This window comes from Miscanthus floridulus, chromosome 15, assembly GCF_019320115.1.
Source record: "Miscanthus floridulus cultivar M001 chromosome 15, ASM1932011v1, whole genome shotgun sequence".
In the NCBI taxonomy this organism is placed as follows: domain Eukaryota; kingdom Viridiplantae; phylum Streptophyta; class Magnoliopsida; order Poales; family Poaceae; genus Miscanthus; species Miscanthus floridulus.
Window position 1 is genome coordinate 59,621,147 of NC_089594.1, and position 14,736 is coordinate 59,635,882.

Genomic DNA, 14,736 nt, shown 5'->3' on the forward strand with positions numbered 1-14,736 from the left:
GACTCCAGTGTCTGGTCAGTAGCAGAAAAGCGGGATTTTGTCCCCAACGGCTACTTTCTCAGTGGGGCTTATAAATAGACTCCCCAACTGGCCATTTGAGGAGTGTGGAGCTGAGAAAACATACCAAGGGTGTTGATACACCATTTTAGTGATCTTCACTTGCATAGTGCTTAGTGTTTCATTAGGTGATTAGCATAGGTGCTTTGCGAAGTGCTTAGGTTGATTAGACCACCGCTTATGTACTTGCTCTAGGTTTAGGCCTAGTGTTTTGTGAGGTTTGCATATCTCTTACCACTCGGTGCTTGCACGCACCATTGTTGTACATCGGAGGGGCTTGTGGTCTTGTAAGATCACACCAACCATATTTGTGATGTGGCTGCCACCGTGTACCAGAGGAAACAAGGCCCGTGGCGTTTTGGCCGAAAGCTTGATAGTGAAGACGGCGGTGAGCATCCGAGAGAGGCTTGCCGGAAGGCACGTCGGAGACCCACTTGCGCGTGGGGAAGGCCCGAGGCTATCCACGAAGTTACCCGACCAGGAGCTTGGCCCTTGCGAGGGATTCCTTGCGAGGGGCTCCAACGAGGACTAGGGGGAAGCTTGCGCGCTTCTCGATACCTCGGTAAAAATACCAGAGTCGTCGATGGGAGTTTGCATATCTCTACCTTGCTCTTTAAGCTTCCGCATTTACATTGTTTACATTACTCCTTTTGCGGTAGAGATAGCAATACACTAGCAAAATTGTAGTTGCACATTTAGACAGTTTATCTTTTGCATAGGTTTTGCTAGGGTTAAAAAAAAGGAGGCCATAGTTTAGAGTTAGTTTTTTAAGTTGCCTAATTCACCCCCCCCCCTCTTAGGCATCACGGTCACCTTACCATTGGTATCAGAGCCGGTTGGCTCAATTTGGACCTTTGGCTTAACCGCCATTGAACCAACGCTAATTAGAGTGGTTGGGATGGATACCTCTAGGCCTCCGTACTTTGATGGCACTAACTTCCCATACTATAGAGCCAGAATGGCTTGCTACCTTGAGGCGGTTGATTTAGAAGTTTGGAGAGTCACTCATGACAGGATGAAACCCATTAAGAATCCTGATAAACCCACGAAGAGTGATGAAAAGGAAATTCATTTCAATGCTAGAGCAAAAAATTGCTTGTTTGAATCTTTTAGCATTGATGTGTTTAACCAAGTGTTCACTTTAAATACCACACATGAAATTTGGTTAAAACTTCAAGAGCTCCATGACGGCACAAGTAATGTCCATGAGCAAAAACATTGTCTAGCTAAACAAAATTACGATTCTTTTATAATGAATAATGATGAGCTTGTTCGTGATATGTATTCTTGTTTGAATCTAATTATCAATGAGCTCCATTCAATAGGATTGACAAAACTAGATGATGTGGACATCATGAGGAAGATCATCTCTGTGCTACCACAAAAGAAATATGCAAGCATCATCACCATCCTTCACAACATGGAGAACTTGAGCACCATGACCTCGGCCATTGTCATTGGCAAGATAGTGGCATTTGAAATGTCACACAAGATGGGTCAAGGAGAGGCCTCTTCATCAAGCAAAGGCAAAGCTCTCGCATGTAGTGAGAAAAAGAAGATGAAGAGCAAGCAAGTTGAGACAAGCTTAAGCTCAAGCTCCTCAAGTGAAGAGGAAGAAGATGATGAGGATGATGATGATGATGAAGATTCAAGTAATGATCAATCTTCCTCCTCCACCTCCGACCTTGATGAAGAATCAATCAAACTTATCAACAAGGTGGAGAAGATGATCCAAAGGCTCAATGTCAAGGGTGTGCCCATCCAAATTCAAGATATCATCTTCACCAATCAAAGAAATGAGCAAAGAAAAAGAGGATGCTATGTATGTGGCGAGTTAGGGTACTTTGTGGAAGTTTGTCCAAACAAGCCCACACCCAAGACAAAGAAGAAGGCATGTAAGAACCAAGCCCTCACATCAATAAGATCATGAGATGATTCTTCAAGTGAAGAAGAACACCATCACAAGAGGCGAGGGCGCAAGCACTCATCATCAAGCTCTTCACGTGTGTGCCTTATGGCACGAGGTAACGAAAGCTCATCCTCTAGTGAAAGTGATAGTGATGATGAAATGCCTTCTTATGAAGAAATTGTGCAACAAAATCTTAATTATGCTAAAGTTTGCACTAGTCAACAAAAGAAGCTCGGGAAAATAAAAGAAAAGCTAGATAGTTCACAAGAAGCATATAAAACTTTGCTTGAACAATATGAGAACTTTGCTAATCTTAATGTTGAACTATCTACTAAAATTGAGCAACTTAAGGCTAGTGCAACAACAAATGCATGCACAATCAATGATGAGCAACTTGTAAAGAAAAATGAAAAATTAAAAGAAAAGTTAGCTAGCTCACAAGATGCTTATAAAAGTTTGCTTGCTAAAATGGAAACCATGTGCAAACATTGTGATGAGCTAACTAATAAAGTTGCTAATCTTGAAGCCGTTAGTACAACCCTCACCAAGGCATCTAAAAAGAAAAGTTCTAACATGTCTAAAAAGGATGCCTCTACTTTTTGTAATGATTTATGTTTAGATTCATCCTTGTGCAACCAGGTTTGTGTTGAGAAAGTTGTTGTAGATACATGCACACAAGAGGTTGCAAAGGAGAATGAGCAACTCAAGCAAGAAGTAGCTCGTCTCACCAAGGACTTGACTCAAGTGAAAGGCAAGGCGAAGCAAGTCCAACTTCATCAAGATAACACCGTCAAGGGAGTGAAGAAGCTTGATGAAGGATAAACCATGGTTTGCTACGTGTGCCACAAGGAAGGCACAAGTCCTATGAGTGCAAGGTGAAGAATGGGGGAGGAGCAAACAAGAAACAAAAAAAGCAAACAAGCAAGCTCTCCAACACCTACACCAACAAGGTGGACAAGAAGGCCTCCACACCTTATCTCTTGAAGAAGAAGAAAAATGACAAGGTGGTGGCCATCAAGGTAAACAAGCAAGCCAACAATGGGGTCAAACGCTTTTGGGTGCCAAAGGAAATCATCTCCAACATGAAGAGCACCAAAAAGGTTTGGATCCTGAAAGGGAAGTGAGAAGTCCTATAGACTTTGGGAAATTTAGAGACTTGGCAAAGTATGGGTGTATTTCATGGGGTGCATCATGATGGACAAAATCATTGCCAAGTGGATTAATGAATACTATGGACCCAAATTCCCCTTCCCATGTTAGGTAACTAGATTCAATTTACTTCAATTGGTATTAGATTTAAATTTTCCTACAATTGGAATCTTTTAGCATCTAGTTACTCCTCATGCTTAGGTTTGCATTTGCATTCTCTTATATTTGGTCATGCATACACTAGGTATTTCATATGGTAGGCTTTCTCGGTTTCATTCTTATTCCTTGGAGCAATTCTACATGGTTTAAAATTGTTTAGGAGCACGGCACATAGCTTGTCCTTCAACTGTTCATCTAATATGTGACAAAGTCCAAATTATAGATAATTTCTCCCAAATATCATCTTCGAAAATGATTCTCACATTCATGAGATGTCATCTTTCAAGTGGTATTATTGATTCTAAAATCAATATGCATAACTTCTACAAGTATTCCACACTTGTGTGCACAATTTTAGGGGGAGGTTACTCTACAAGTTGGATGCTTTGAGACTAACACCTTTTCAAGCTTATCATGTATGTAGTAGTCTCGTTGCAAGGAAAATGGAGCCTCCGGAGTTAAGCATCATACTTTAAAGATCCACCACTAGTTGCAAGTGGTAGAAATCAAATTGGTTTCCGCATGTGGTATTTCTAAACCAATATCATTATGTTGATTTTATTTTGATATTTATATGCTTTCTCCATGCATTATATAGATTAAATTCCCATGAGCAAAAATTTGCCAATTATGCATATGCTTTGCCTTCTATCATATGAATGCATATATTTAGGGGGAGCTTTATCTATATAATGTGAGAGTCAAATTTTGTGATCTATTCCACTCTACACATAAAGGATCACAAAGTTTGACCCTCCCTTGTGCTACTAATGTCTTCCTTTTTGGTGTTTGATTCCAAAGGGGGAGAATTTAGAGGACCAAAAGCAAGCATTGATTTGTAGTAATGATCCGAGAAAGGGATAATAGTGGATTATGGATTAGCCTAAGTAATGGGAAAACTTGTAGGAAGCAAGGCTTAAATCTATAATACCACATGGGGACATTTGCAAGGGCAAGATAAGTTTCTATATAGTCTTACAAGTAGTATCTTTTAGCATCATATAATCTTGCCCCTTGCATTGCATCCTAGCAAGTAGGTAGTTTTTAGAGTTAGTTTATTCTATTATATTGCTTGCTTTGGTCGTGTTGTCATCAATCACCAAAAAGGGGGAGATTGTAAGGAAAATGGACCCTTGGCCCATTTACTTTGGATTTTGGTGTTTGATGATCAACACAACCAAATTGGACTAATGAATTTGCAAGTGATTATTTGGTAGTTCAGTAGGATGCAAGATGTGACTTGGACAAAGGCAATGTGACGATCTGATGATCAACACCTCAAGCAAGACCTTAGAAGCACAAGAGAAGACCCAAGATATCAAGCAAAGTCCAAGCACGAAGATAGGAACCAAGCCGTACGCAAGATCGTGAAGAAACGAGCTCACAGAGGTGACCGGACGTTGGACCGGATGCTGGAGGAAACTGACCGGATGCTCAGATCAAGAGGCTCGGCAACAGGCATGACCTGATGATGGACCGGACACTAGCGGTAGATCGACCGGACATAGGACAGCAGAGTCCGGTCGAGTACAAAGAGGTTCTAGAGCGGCGAAAATGCGACCGGACGCTGGCAGCGTCCAATCAGTTGTTCATGGCTCCAACGGTCGGGATGACCGGACACATCTGATCAGGATGACTCCAACGTCCGGTCAGTAGTAGAAAAATATGATTTCATCCCCAATGGCTACTTTCTTAGTGGGGCTTATAAATAGACCCCCAACCGGCCATTTGAGGAGTGTAGAGCTGAGGAAACATACCAAGGGTGTTGATACACCATTTAAGTGATCTCCACTTGCATAGTGCTTAGTGTTTCATTAGGTGATTAGCATAGGTGCTTTGCGAAGTACTTAGGTTGATTAGACCACCGCTTATGCCCTTGCTCTAGGTTTAGGCCTATTGTTTAGTGAGGTTTACATACCTCTTACCACTCGGTGCTTGCGCGCACCATTGTTGTACATCGAAGGGGCTTGTAGTCTTGTGAGATCACACCAACCACGTTTGTGGTGTGGTCGCCACTGCGTACCAGAGGGAACAAGGCCCGTGGCGTTTTGGCCAGAAGCTTGATAGTGAAGACGGCGGGGAGCATCTGGGAGAGGCTTGCTGGAAGGCACATCGGAGACCCACTTGCGCGTGGAGAAGGCCCAAGACTATCCACGGAGTTACCCGACCGGGAGCTTGGCCCTTGCGAGGGATTCCTTGTGAGGGGCTCCAACAAGGACTAGGGGGAAGCTTGCGTGCTTCTCGATACCTCGATAAAAATACCAGAGTCGTCGATGGGAGTTTGCATATCTCTACCTTGCTCTTTAAGCTTCCGCATTTACATTGTTTACATTACTCCTTTTGCGGTAGAGATAGCAATACACTAGCAAAACCGTAGTTGCACATTTAGACAGTTTATCTTTTGCATAGGTTTTGCTAGGGTTAAAAAAAAGGAGGCCATAGTTTAGAGTTAGTTTTTTAAGTTGCCTAATTCACCCCCCCTCTTTGGCGTCACGGTCACCTTATAGGGGTCTTGATACGCGCATGTCGAACGACATTGGCAAAGCTTTCAGACTTCTTTTTGTTTGACCCTGCTACAAGATTCATTCTTTATCTTCTAGCAGGCTCGGGGACTAAGTGGGCACACTTCACCTTGTGGTGAATGTGCTTGTTCTCATCTCGAGGATACGACCAGGGACTAGCTGCCTGCTCGGCTAGTCTTCTACTTTCTGACCCTGGCACCACGTAACTACGCCACCTACTGTCAGGCTCGGGGACTAGTTGTGGGGGTATGGCCCTCGGTATCCACAAGACAAGACATAGACCTCAGAACTACATTTATTGGCCATCACTTTTGGGACTTCTGCGAAGACCATTGCATCTCCATCAAATACGTCTTCGTTGCTCATCCTAGAGCCAATGGCCAGGTTGAACGGGCAAATAACATGATCCTTGATGCCCTAAAAAGAGACTATATCAGAAAGAAGAAAAGCACTCGGGCAGATGGCTCAAGGAGCTACCAGCTATAGTCTGGGGACTGTGTACTCAAGCTAGTCGCAGCACCGGTATGTCTCCATACTTCTTGGTCTATGGCTCAGAAGCCATACTACTTGTGGATATCGCCTTCCATGCACCTAGGGTGGAAAATTATGATGAAGAGCAGGCCGTAGCTGTTCGGACAGAGTACGTCGACAGGGCTGAGGAAGAATGCCTAATCACCTGCGTCCGCATAGCCCAATATCTAGAAGGCTTGTGGAGGTAGTACAACCGCAATGTTAAAGGTCATTCATTTGCTATCGGTGACCTCGTTCTCCGTAGAAAATAAAAAACCGAAGAGATGCACAAGCCCTCCTCCCCTTAGGAAGGGCCTTACATCGTCAAAGAGGTCGCCCGACCAGGGTCTTATCGCCTATGTGACTTAGACGGAATCGATGTTCCCAATTCATGGCACATCGAGCACCTTATACGTTTCTATACTTGAAACGCTCTAGATATGTACTCTCCACTTTATATTGAATAAAGTTTTGGTCTCCTTAACTTGTCTCAACTTTTTCTCCATTGTGGTTTAACCCCCACTTATGGTCGCTGAGCTCTATGCTACTCCATAGCGAACTCCAATTCGAAATCACCATAACTGCGCCAACCACGTTTCTCTAAATCTCCAACGTTATCGCCAAACACGTTTTTGCCAAAATCGCCGAATGATTTCTCCAAATCACTGAGCACGTCTTCTCCCAAAGTCGCCGAATAAGTTTTCTCCAAATCACCAAATGGTTTTCTCCAAATCACCGAACACTTTACTCCAAATCTCCAAGATATTTTGCCGATTAGCGTGCATCATACTTTCTTTTCTGTTCTCTTCGGAGAAGACCTAGTCTTGGATCTCTCCCTACACGTGCCATAGGCTCCACGCTCTGTGTTATGGGTGGTCGGCTATGGTTCCTTGGTCACGTCTGTTCTTCCTACACATCCATGGGCTCCGCGCTCGACATTATGGACTATGGGCTAGCTAAGGCCGAGAGCTCAGCACAGAACTATACTACCTATATCTCCAAGTTATTTTGTTAACCGCCGAGTAGCACACGTTCCGCTCTTTTCTCTATGGAGAAGACCCAGTCTCCGATCCCTCCCTACACATGCCACGGGCTCCGCGCTCTGTGTTGTGGATGGTCGGTTGTGGTTCCTTGGTCACGCCTATTCTTCCTATACGTGCACGGGCTCTGCGCTCGATGTTATGGACTATGGGCTAGCCGAGGCCATGGGGTTCAGTAGCAAACCAACTGCTTGGACGCTACTTGTACTATGTATAATTGCGTTATGGTTAAAACTACAAAGATTTTTTCACTGAACTACAAGCAAACTGCATATCATGCACCTTATAACATTTATCACATACATAAGTGTTTTTTGCGCTATCGTGCATTCTAACTACATTGTCTAGAAATTACAGATGATAATCTCCGAGCATATCACCGAGCATATCACCAAGCTTCACCATCGCCACTCGTCTCGCCAAATAGGTCAATGTCGCCACCCAGCTTTCTCGCCGCATCCTCCACCTCATCCTCCAGTTGCTGGGTCTCCGCCCCGTTCAGCCCTTTGGTGAATCCACCCCCTATCGCCTGAAGGTCAACGGATGTGAAAGGATTAAGATGCCCAAGAGGGGGGTGTGAATTGGTCTAATTCTAAATTTCTTTCAATAATTAAGTCCTATGGTTAGCCCAATTAACCCCTTGTGCCTAGAAAGTGTTTCTATTGATCTATCGCACAAAAGTTTAGCAACCTATGTTCCAATCCTACTCTAGCATGGTAATTCTATGAATGTAAATGACAAGAATTCAATTGCTCAAAGTAAATGCTCAAAGTAAAGAGAGAAGGAGGAATGCGGCGATGTTTTACTGAGGTATCGGAGAGTCGCTACTCCCCACTAGTCCTTGTTGGAGCACCCATGCAAGGGTGTAGCTCCCCTTTGATCTATGCAAGGATCAAGTGCTCTCTACGGGTTGATTCTTTAACACTTCATCGCGGTGAATCACCCACAACCGCTCACAACTTGAGTTGGGTCATCCACAAGCTCCGCCAGATGATCACCAAACTTTCAATCACCACCAAGCCATCTAGGTGATGGTGATCACCAAGAGTAACAAAGCACGAACTCTCACTTGACCACGACAAGCCTAATGAGAAGGGTGGATGCACACTATGCTACTATTGATCTCACTAATGAGGGCTCTCTTTGGGATTCTCAAATCTCAATCACCTCACTAGGACCTTGCTCTTCTTGGCCCTCTCAAAGGTGTTTCTCAGCTGTTGAAATGAGCAAAAGCACCCCCACACACGAATGGAGGAAGTATTTATAACCATAGCTGAAAAATGAACCGTTATGTGCCTCTGCAGGGTGACCGAACGCTCCGATCATGTTGACCGGACGCTCCGGTCAGTTCTCCCTAAACTCTAGTGTTAAAGTTGTGACCAGACGCGTCCGGTCGTGATTTTTCCTCTCTGGAACCTTACTGGAGTCGACCGGACACTAGGACTCAGCGTCCGATCACTTCACCTCTCAGCGTTCGGTCGCACCTAACGATTTCACCTTGATCAAATGAATTGACCAAACTCTACGCCAGCATCCAGTCACCCCAGAGCCAACGTCCGGTTAGTATTTGACCCTCCATTCACTTCCAACTCTCGATCATATGTGAATGAAGTTTGCTCCAATGGATCTAAGGGCTTCTTAGGAGCCACCTAATGCTAGATTTAGCAAGTGTGCACCACACCTAACTCACTAGACTCACCTAGGTCAAGCGACCTATCCATACCCCCTTTAATAGTATGGCCAAAGGAAAAAAACAAAGTCCTAAACTACTCTAAGTGTCTCTTCAACTCCAATTGACACTTAGAACTAGTCCATCCTTAACCTTGTCATCCATCCTTTGAAAACCAAAATGATTTCCATCGTAGAGGCATGACCACCATGATAGCCCAATCGATCTCCATTACCTGACCTAACTTAATTGCCTCTACAAAACACACATTAGTCATAGTAATCATGTATTGTCACTAATCACTGAAACCCAACTAGGGGCCTAGATGCTTTTAGTCTCCCCCTTTTTGGTGATTGATGACAATGCCACCTCGAGTATGTGAAAGAGTTAAGGTTTTTAACATGCTTGGTTCATATAAGCTTTTGACAATAAGAACAAAGAAGTTAGGCAAGCTTATATGTCACAAGCCAACATGATGTACTCAAAAGATATGAAATAAGCATGAGTATAAGTAATAAAGCTCATTTGCATCGAAGTAAAACACGGAAGCAAAGCAAATGAGCATAACACTAGTGATATGACATATAAAAGATTCAAAGTAGAGAGCACACATATCAAATATCACGATCACATAGATATCACTATCACATAAATATAGTTTGATGCATGAAAGTAAACACACAAATACATAATAGTGTATCACACATAAAAACCAAATATAATAGATAAACTAAGCTCCCCCTAGATAAATAGTCGCTCCCCCTAAGTCTAACATACTCGATCCCTCTCCCCCTTTGGCGTCAAACACCAAAACCTAAGGGTCGGTTGATGGGGCTACAGCGAACGAGTCAGGCACTGAGGTACGAGGAGCGAGCTGGAACTATGTGCCATCATCATCTGACCCTGAGCTCTGAGCTATCTAATCCTATGTAGCTAGAAACGATGCTGAAGCGGTCTAGGTCAGATCAGGGACTAGAGTAGTCATAGACTGTGCAGGTATCACTGAAGTAAGCGGCTCTGATGATGCAACAAAAGAAGGGAGCGTCTCTGTAGTCTCGGTAATAGGTGCAACTATAGAAGGACCTAGGACATGTAAATATGGCAGAGTAGCCTGTCCTATCAACTCACTAAAAGTCGCTTCAAGGCTCCTGGAGACTAAGGTCTCTAGCACTAGCAGCGAGGAAGTCTGAGCCGGTGTGAAGCCTGTCTAAAGAGGTGTGAACTGCGGGGCTATCACTAGCTAGGCAAATCACTAGGACACCTACTCTGTAGGTGAAGCAAACTATGCTGGTGGTTGTCTCTGACTCTGAAGCCCACTAGGCTATAATGCTGGAGTCATAGAAGTGGTGGCAGGCTAGCCAATCTAGGGTGAAGGCTGTGGTGGTGGAGCCCCAATAGCTGTCACAACATGCTGCATAAACCCAAGTAGCTGATGCTGCATGAGAAGCTATTGCTGATGCATGGCCTGTTGCTGCTGCTGTATAGCCTACTACTGCTGGATCGCCTATTGCTATCGCTGGAACTCATCTTGCTGAGTCTAGAACTTTACAAAAGTAGTGGCGGTCTCCTATGCCTGGCGAGCCTGATCCTGCCTCATCTGCTCAAGGATGGCAAGTAGAGCAGGGTCTGTCTACGGTGCAGGTGGAGCTGAACTAGAGCTACCAGCCTCATGGTCATGTCGTCATGGAGGCATCTGAGGGATATCTCGGTAGTCCTCATCTGAGCTATCACTGGGGTTGCTCTCGACCACCCCTCCTACTGAGCATCAATCTCCTCCTCTATAGCTGCTATGCCCCTGATGGTCTCATCCTACTGAGCTATAGTCTGGGACCTCTGGATGTCAGCTCGGCTAATAGGGTGTCCTCACTGCACTATGTCGGATCATCTGAGTTATGTTGTATGCAGGGAACTCTGTAGTAGCACCACTATACTCTGCCAGCATCTCAGGTGGCCTCACAGTAACTGCCCTATGGATCAGGAATGTAATCTAGTGATCATATGGTAGCTGCCTATGACCCCTGAATCCCTCTACAATAGTATCCTTCATCTCTAAAAGAAGGAGATCCCAAATGTCAAACACAGTCTGCTACATCAAAGAGTTCAGTAGCCATAGATGTATGTGAGTCAAGCCCTCACGATACCCCATCCTTGGAAGCAGTGTCCTCCTCATAATAGCATCCAACACTCTAGCTGTAGGAGTGAGATCACTGGGTGTCCTGCTCGATCCCTCACCGAATGGCTCTATAAAGCAATGGTGGACTAGATTTGTAGGGAGCACAAGACCGCTGTGAGGGCATTTGGGAGGCGCTGTCTGACCATAGCAAACCTCATGTAGCCGGATGGGCTGCCCCTGAAGTCTGAGTATCTTTCTAACCCTAATGCTCATTAGCCTATAATCTCTGCCTCTGAAAGCAAAGTGAATAAATCTATGCTACAGGCCAATCCAAAGTGTAGCATAGAACTGACGGACCTAAGATGGAACATATAAGCCTGTCCATCCAAGTAAATCTATCAGCCCTAGTAGGTAAGATAGGTAAGGGCAAATATGTTCTCTAGCTGCTGCTATAATGGTCTCAATGTTGCACACCCTCTGAGATCTGAATACTTTCCCACTGTTAAGATATGCATTATAAAAATCTTCCTGCATATGTGTGTAGAAGCCTTCTGAAGCTCGGTCATCCCTCCTCGGCGGGAACCACTGCTCAAAGTCCACAAATCTGAGCTGCTGAACCTGCTTGGCTATGGTGGCCCTCAAATCCAAGTGAGTCATTAGAGGTAGACCCTGTGGTCTAGGCGGTGGACGTGAACCTCTCCACTATGTCTCTGACCTCGGTGTGACTAGAGCACAGGTACGACCAGAGCGGTGAAGCTATGGCTAAGGTGCTTGCTCTATCTCCTCGGCCTGCTCTCCCTCCTGAGTCTGCTCTGCTGGCTGTGGCTGCTGCTGAGGCTCCCTCTGAGACTGACTCTCATCAATAGAAACACGCCATCCTCCAACTATGAGAGTCCCAGCTGGACCACCATGACGGCGCTCAACCTGCTCAAGTGTAGCCCTCGTAGATGGAGAAAGCTGATCTACAATAACAACACCACTCCGAGCACCTCCTCTCTCTGCGTGCTCTGTGGCCTCTGCAACTGTGGCTGCTCTTGCTGTATCTGCATCACAGTACTTGCGCTTCCTTGTTGCTAGCTTCTTTGTCGCCTTGCCTTTTGCATCTGTAGGCTAGCGAGGCGGGGGCCTTGGGTCCTCATTACTGGGACCTCCTCCAACGTTCTTGACATGAGCCATCTGATGAAGCTAAAAAGAACAACTTCCCTAACAAGAATCAACTGCCAACTGTCACTTCTGAGGCTAGGCCTCGATCTGTAATCGAGATTGGCCCCGAGTTAACTGTCAACTGCCAAAGGGACCACAACAGCACCGACTCGTTGCACGATAGAATAGATAGGATATACAAATAAAGACAATATATCTAGAGATATGAAACCCTAAGAAAGCAAGCAATAGATATGAAATCAGAAATGAGGGCTTGCTACCTGATGAACCGGCAAATCGATGAGAAAAGGAATGAATCAGGGAACCACCGGGTTGGCATTGAAGCTAGGGTTAGGGTTGCGAAGTTCGGCGAGGAATCAGCCATGGAGAGGTGACATGGGCACTGGCGCTTGAAACAATACGGTAGGGGAGGCACTGGCGTGAGCTATGGCATGGGCACGGTGGCGGTGCTAGCGTAGTGGCGCAACTCTAGTGAAGGCAGGACAGCAGCACTGGCAGGGTGCGGCGGCGCGGCTATGGTGAGGCGGCACGGAGCAGAGGTGCAGGTAGCGGGAGTAGGGCGGTGCAACTGTGGCAGCGTGGAGCTAGGGTGCAGGCAAGAACAGCTGTGCGGCGGGCGCTTGGCGTGAGCAGGCTACGACGCTTAGCTCGAGAGGGCGCGGTGCGGCGTGGTGGCACGTGGGCGGCTTGAGGCTGTGCAGCACGGGCACTGGTGGTTGCAGCGGCTAGGGCATAGGCCCGAGCAAGGGCGAGCTCGAGGCGAGGCGGCGATGTCGGCGCAGTCACGAGTGGATTAGGTCAGGTCATGGCTCAAACTTGGTTATATGGTGGCCCCCATGACGTAATAGAAAAGGAAACAAGAAAGAGTCCAGAAACCGCACATTCCCAATTGACCGGACACTTCGGTGGCAGCGACCGAATGCTGCCACCCAGCGTCCGGTCAATTCAAGAGAGGTCCAAAACCCCTAGAATCATGACCGGAGCCATTCGGTGAACCATGACCGGACGCAGCCAGAGTCCGGTGCAAGCTATCTCCTTCATCTTTGATCGACCGGACGCTGAACCACCATTTGAGCAGACGATGGGAAAGCACTATTTCAGCGTCTGGTCACTCCTTCTCAGCAGCAGTTCACCTCCTATGAACTGACCGAACGCTGGACTTTAGAGTCCGGTGCAGCATCCGGTCACTCTTTTTCCAGCAAATCTTCAAATTCCTTCGTGCTGTCTGTTCCCAATCAAGTCCCAACTCCAATAAGATCCAAATAAACACCAATTGGGACTGATGTGAGTGACCTCTCTTAAACCCTCAAAATTTTCAAAATATTTTGCCTTAGGCTATAATTCTTTTTAAGAAAATAGGCAATAAGAGGGCAATTAAAGATAAACGACAAAGCAACATTCATGCATATGCAATGCAATACTTGAAAGTAAATCTAGTTGCTTGTCAAGTTTGATCCAAGGTTAAGTTTCTTCACTCACTTTACGGTGGTTATCTTAACCATGTTAGACAAGCCCTATATGCATTACCAAAGATTAAACATGTTGTATATTACAATGCAATGTAAGGGACAACACAAGCTAATTTTTTAGTGAAGTTACTAAAATCAAGAACATTGAGCTCATTCTGCAATCAACAAAAAGTTGCCTCATCTAGCGGTTTAGTGAAGATATCCGTCAATTGATCCTCGGTCCTTACACCTTCTAATGAAATATCATTGTTTGCAACATGATCTCTTAGAAAGTGATGACGGATATCTATGTGCTTGGTGTGAGAGTGTTGAACCAGATTATTTGTAAGTTTTACCGCACTTTCATTGTCGCACAAAAGAGGTACTTTTTCTAGAACTACACCATAGTCTAGCAAAGTTTGTTTCTTGTAAAGTATTTGTGCACAACAAGCACCCGCGGTAATGTTTTTCGCTTCGGCGGTTGACAAAGCCACACTATTTTGTTTCTTGGAGGACCAAGACACAAGTGATCTACCAAGCAAATAGCACCCTTCGGATGTGCTTTTTCTATCCACTTTGCAACCGGCATAATTCGAATTGGAATAGCCAACTAATTCAAATATAGCTCCTTTAGAATACCAAAGGCCAATGCTTGGTGTGTGCTTAAGATACCTAAGGATTCTTTTAACGGCAATTAAATGAGTTTCCTTAGGATTAGCTTGAAATCTAGCACACATACACACACTAAACATGATGTTGGGCTTAGATGCAGTTAAATATAACAAGCTACCAATCATATAGCGGTAGAGAGTTTGATCAACGATGTTACCTCCTTCATCTAGGTCGAGATATCCATTAGTTGACATGTTACCTCCTTCATCTAGGTCAAGATATCCATTAGTTGACATTGGTTTCTTGATTGGCTTACATTCATCCATTTTGAATCTTTTGAGAAGATTCTTAGTATACTTTTCTTGAGAGATGAAAATCTCTTCT